This window comes from Stegostoma tigrinum, chromosome 6 (assembly GCF_030684315.1).
Source record: "Stegostoma tigrinum isolate sSteTig4 chromosome 6, sSteTig4.hap1, whole genome shotgun sequence".
NCBI classification, from domain to species: domain Eukaryota; kingdom Metazoa; phylum Chordata; class Chondrichthyes; order Orectolobiformes; family Stegostomatidae; genus Stegostoma; species Stegostoma tigrinum.
In genome coordinates this window covers 15,357,020-15,363,019 of record NC_081359.1, presented here as the reverse complement: position 1 = coordinate 15,363,019, position 6,000 = coordinate 15,357,020, and positions in this window count along the sequence as shown.

The following is a 6,000-nucleotide window of genomic DNA, read 5'->3' as shown; positions in this document are numbered from 1 at the left end:
CCTCTTTGAAACAATGCCATAGGATTTTTTTTACATTTACTTCAGGGCCAACTTCAGTTTTAATGATTCATCTTTCTGATTTCTCAGCATGAATGCAAGCTTAAATTCCGACAGGCTGTGGAAAAAGCAAGCCAGAAACAGAAATAAAAGATTCAAAGGGCTCTTGGGCCACAGTGGTTGTATCAGGAGATCAGATTCAAGAGTTACATGCTTTAAAGGTGCGTAATAACATATCTGAACAGTTTTTTTTAGATCTAAACTTAAAATGGTCTTTCATAAAGGGCAAAAGTGTACAAATATTGCCCCCTAGTGCTCACTCGCTGTTACTTCAATTAAATGTCAGGTTCGTGATCAAATGACTCAGAAACGTCCCGTATTATACCGAATTGACAAGTACAGCTGGAAATTCATGGCCCATAAAATCCTGATTTTTGTACACGAAATTGGCTTAGATGGCAAGAAGCAAACTCTACCTTCCTTCTTTTCTTGAAAAATTAAGCTGATCCTCAATGTAACGTCTTGCATCTGTTTGTGCCCCTAACTGAACAAATGCTTTACAAGTAGCCTTTATCAAACAAGTCACATAAAGGAGGTAATAGGATAATGGTCAACAGCTTGGTGAAATAAACAGGTTTAAGGAGCATTTTAAGGCATGGCCAAAAAGTTCAAGGAGGGGTTTCTAGAGCCAACAGAGGGCACAGCCACAAACAGAAGCAGCTATTTAAATCAGGGTGCTGGAGGCCAGATTTTGAGAAGCATCGAAATTTTGGACACAAAGTGCAAAAACACAATCATGGAAGGATATTGGTTTAATCCAGTTTATTCGTATGGTATAAAGATGCATTCAGAAGTGAGGAGAACACAAAAGATGATCCCTACATATTGATTCATGGCTGATTTGTGATATCAATGGAAATAAGACGAAACATCGAATTAACCTACATTTGGAGAATAAAGTTGTCAATGCAGGACAGTAGAAGCATTTCCGGGTAAGCAGTAATAGCTTACCGAAGGCCAATGAGCAGTTGGTAAGGATTGGATAAGGATGATTATGGTGATGGCTCAAGTGTTCCGCTCAGAAAATTGGGGATAATTTGTGGCTGCTACCCGCTTTTATTGCAGAAGGTTAATGTCGAGTGTTTCTCAAGAGGAGGAAAATCTGTCAGTATTTTCTCTTTTAATCACAAGTTTGACACCACTTTTCTGAACTGGCTTTTCTACCATAAGAGTAACAACATTTGATATGAAATTTGTTGCATTTCAACTGTACACAAGGTTACATCTATTTGCAGAGGGGTTTTGTGGTGCAATGTTAAATACCTGCTTTTAGACCAGGGAACTTCTGTTCAAGAGATGTTTATAATATCTCTGAACAGGTAGATTTGAAAACATCTATATCTATTTGTTGGTCAGTGGAGAGCTGTGAATCAATGATGACTCCATCGCTGTAATCATCCCCAGCCTTCAGATACCTGCATTGTTTCAACTATAATGCATCATCTGTTTGATCACCCCAACATTGTTAGCCATACCTTCTGCTGCCTGGAGTCCCAAGTTCTGGAATTTCCTCCCACAGCTCACCTCCCAACCTCGTTGCTTTTGTTTCCTCTTTTGAAACACTCAAAACCTACTACATTGACCAAAGATTGCCCTACATCATCTGATATGCTCCACATGTTCGATTATCAGTCCCATGAAGTACCTTGGGACACTTTATTGTGTTAAAGCCACTATATAAATCCTCTTTTGTTGTGGAGGTGCTGATTTCAAGTATTGAATATCCCAAGAAAGCAGGTGTGTCCTTCCAGTTCCCTACAAAATGTGTAAGAATTGGAAATTTGAAACAACATAATTCAAACATTTAGCTATTTGAGGTGACTGCTCTTCCTTCTGTCTCCATATCATTCCAAACCCTGCCAATCATTGTCTACTCAATGCAGACGGGTTGGCAAAGTTGGGGAGCTTTCTCCTGCGTCTGTAGCAGGGCCTGGCAGGATGACCACTGACAAGTGCAGATTATACACAGTAAAGGGCTATGTGATCCAGCTTCCTGGCTCAGTCCTGCAGAATCATCCATGCCTGGGTCAACCTCAAGAAGGAACATGTGGAGCCCATCAGGGATGGCTTGTGGGGGCGGGCGGAGAGCTGGTCTTCCAAAACCAGAAGGCGAACAGATTAGAGTGTCTGATCAACACAGAGAATAAAAACATGGTCCAGATATTTCTGCTTGAATAGATCAAATTATATTTAATGGATGGAACGTTATGCCACCCCACCACATGCCACAACATGCTGTGGTAGAGGGTAAGGTATTAAATCAGATGGGATGCAAGCCACACTACACCCAATGCCTACTTCCCTCTGCTGGGAATCTATCAGCCATGGGGAAGTTATCAGGTGGCCTGCCCAACCTTGGGATACAACAAATGGCTATGCCAGCAAAGTGGGGTCAGTAATGCCACCTTGATGTCTGCTGGTTTGGTAGGAGCATCTCACATTCAGGAACCCAAGGCTCCCACCATCCATGCTGTTAACCCTCAATTGACCTTGCAGCCTGCTCCTGACAAAATCTACCACTCACCTTCCTACCCGAGGTTCCAACCATGAATGTTGATGGATATTGGCTGAAGTTCTGACAGTAGCCACTGCTTCCAGAGGCACCACTGGGACTAGTGAGCTCCCAGCCATCCAATTGGAGGCGGGGCTTTTTCCCAGCTGTTGGGGGGATGGGGTTTCGAGAGGGATTATCTTGCTCTGAGCCAATGAAAAGCTCAATGACAATAAAGTCAGCCTGGTAGATGTGCAAAGCTGTAGAAATATTGCAAAGAACTGCAGTTCATTTCTAAACTGAGCACTGTGCAGCTGTCCAACAATGTAGTCCAAGGCTGAAGGATGCGCACATACATGCAGTTTTAAATTTCTGGTATTTTAAATGATTTCTCTTTTAACACTCTCTGTTCTATCAAAGGATATGCAAAAAACACAGAGCACTAAAGAAGTTTCAGGCAGTTTCTGGGAAGTCAGAGGTTTACGTAATATATAAAAGCCTCTTCCCGAAGTCTGAGATAACAAGGTGTAGAGATGGATGAACACAGCAGGCCAAGCAGCATCATAGGAGCAGGAAGGCTGATGTTTCGGGCCTAGACCCTTCTTCAGAAAAATTTGCTCTGATTGAATGACACATGTCCAAAAAATAAATCAGCACATCACAAAATATCAGACATGGCATTATTTTCAAATGAGCTAAGTTCATTTTTTAAACCTGTGCATTTCACAATGCACATCTTATGGTCCCTGCTTACGTACATATCTCTCAACAGTTTTATTGTTTCTCTTGTACTTGGTTTTTAAGTGATAAGCTCATTTAATAATGGCAGAATCTGTCACTTACAAATATTTATATTCTGGAATACTAAAGCTTTGTTTTTTTAAAAGAACTATTTAAAAGCTTCAAGCCAATTGGATGAGTTTCACAACTTCAATCTTTGAAACAAATTACAAAAAAATCAGGCAAGAGGAAATCTGCTCCAAACGAGGGAAACAGATGCAGTTTGTTGTCAAGGTGTGAATGGGAGTCCTGCTTTTGCAGCAGAGTGATAAATAGCTGAGTGATCGTTTTAAACTGAAGGTTGACAGTATATCTGAGAAGATTTTACAACAGTTTAAACTACGAACATGCAAGGACATAGCCGGCCCTATCTTTGGTTCTGGTGGCATGGTGGTACTGTTCCTACTTCTGAGCCAGGAGGCCCTGCTTCAAATCCCAGCCCTTCCAAAGGTCTGCAATAACATCACTAAAAGCCATGATAACAGGAGTAATGGTTGCAGGGCAACACCAATTTCACCGAATCATAAAAAGAAAAGCAAGAGGCCATTCAGCCTGCCCTGCCTATGATGGGTCTCTGGAAGAGATGTGTTTTAGTTTGCAAGCCTTAGGCTGGAATAAAAGAACCTTCCACAGCCTGAGCCACTGGTCTGTCGTCTTTCCAGACCCAAATTCCGCATATAGCCCCTGGCTGAAGTTACAGTCTTTGAAGATCCAGTGTGACTTTCCCAGCCACAGTGTAACATCTTTGAGCAATATCACTTAAGACAAGCTGAGAGGTGATGGTGGGACATTTGGGAATGAAATGGATACCATAGGTTGAGGCATATTCCTTGGACAAGGAGAAGCTAGTGGGGATACTGAGTGCCTGCCATGCTCAACATGTCATCCCCCAGCACTAACACTTCCTGATCTTCTCCCATCTCTGATAGCCTAAAGTAAAATACAAAGTCCATCAAAAGAAAATGCCCCCTAATACGGGGCAAAACTGTAGCTCAGTGGTTAACACTGTTGCCTCATAGTACCAGGGACTCCAGGTTCAATTCCAGCCTCAGGCAACTGTATGTGTAATTTGCACATTCTCCTGGCGTTTTCAGGGGATTTGGAGTGTTTTGTTTGCAGTGGAATGGCCACAAATTACACCCCTAGTGTGCAGGAATGTGTAGGAGTAGCCACAGGAAATGTAGAGAGTGGGTCTGGTGCGATGCTCTCCAGAGGGTCATTGTAGACTTCATGGAGCGAATAGCCTGCATCCACGCTGTAGGGATTCTATGTTAATAACGTAACATTTTCTGATACCTATGAGTCGCACTGATAACGCTGTCCATTTCTGAGGGAAGGGGAAGAAAGACGGCTTTGGTTCCGTATTCAGAATATGTTTTACATTGGTTTTCACACAATGAAACGTTAAAACACAACTAACTGTCCCTTTCTGACAATGTTTCCATTTGTAGTTTGGAATAGTGAATCTGTTGAAGTATATCTTACTTCTCCCCAGCTGGTGAATCATTGGGTAAATTATTAGATACAATACATATTTCATAATAAGGCCTTTAGCGGGGGCAATCTTCAGCCGTTTCACAGACCCAAACCGCAGCGGGATTGTGGCAAAGGGCAGGTGTTATAAAAACAACAAGGCTTTAATACAACACTTTGGTTCTTAGACCACTGGTCAATGCAGTGGCAAGTCCCCGTGCAACAGAAGTTTGAACAATTAAGTTCTCCTCCCATTGCTAAAATGATAGGGGGACACCCTGCAACAGAGAGATATTGCACTGACTGGGGAAGAGGGCAGCTATGGCAATAATGAGACTAAAGATGACCATTTTTAAAATGAATGGAATAAGACCAGGGTGCTAACGTACATCTATCAAGGTAGGCAGGATGGGCTTAAAGTACCACTGTGCACTCACATGCACACAACCAATAGTTCCAAATGTCAGAATTGAGAAATCTCTCAACCTTTAATTCCCCCTATAACAGTCATCGAGACCATGACGTGTGTTTAACAGGTCAGATCGGAAGCATTTGTTTGCATTTACAACCAGAGATCAGAAATTTAACAAAATTCTGGTCGGTGGTGGTAGCAGTGAGATTTTTTTTTTCAATAGTTTATGATAATAATCCGAACTAAGCTGCCTGAAATAAGATAAGTGTGGAGCTGGATGAACACAACAGGCCAAGCAGCATCTCAGGAGGACAAAAGCTGATGTTTCAAGCCTAGAGCCTTAGGCCCGAAACGTCAGCTTTTTGTGCTCCTGAGATGCTGCTGGGCCTGCTGTGTTCATCCAGCTCCACACTATTATCTCGGATTCTTCAGCATCTGCAGTTCCCATTATCTCTAAGCTGCCTGCAAATTCAACATCAACATTCAATGGGAAAATTGTGTAAAACAAAGTAAAAGAAATTTGCAGAGCTTTGGGGATGTCAGCAGAGGGACTACCTGGGTAACTCTTCGAAGTCGCCAGCACAGGCAGGGGACACCAATTGGCTTTCCTCCTGTACTGGAAGATTCAGGGAACAGAATGTGTGCTTTTAAATCACATCGTGTCTGCGAACACCATTGGTTAACTGTAACGGGCCTTCCCCCGAAAATGGAAAGTAACAGCATCTAAATGTCAAGCCAAGAGAAAGTTCAGGCTGCGAGGCTACTTGAGCGGGCTAAACACTTTGGA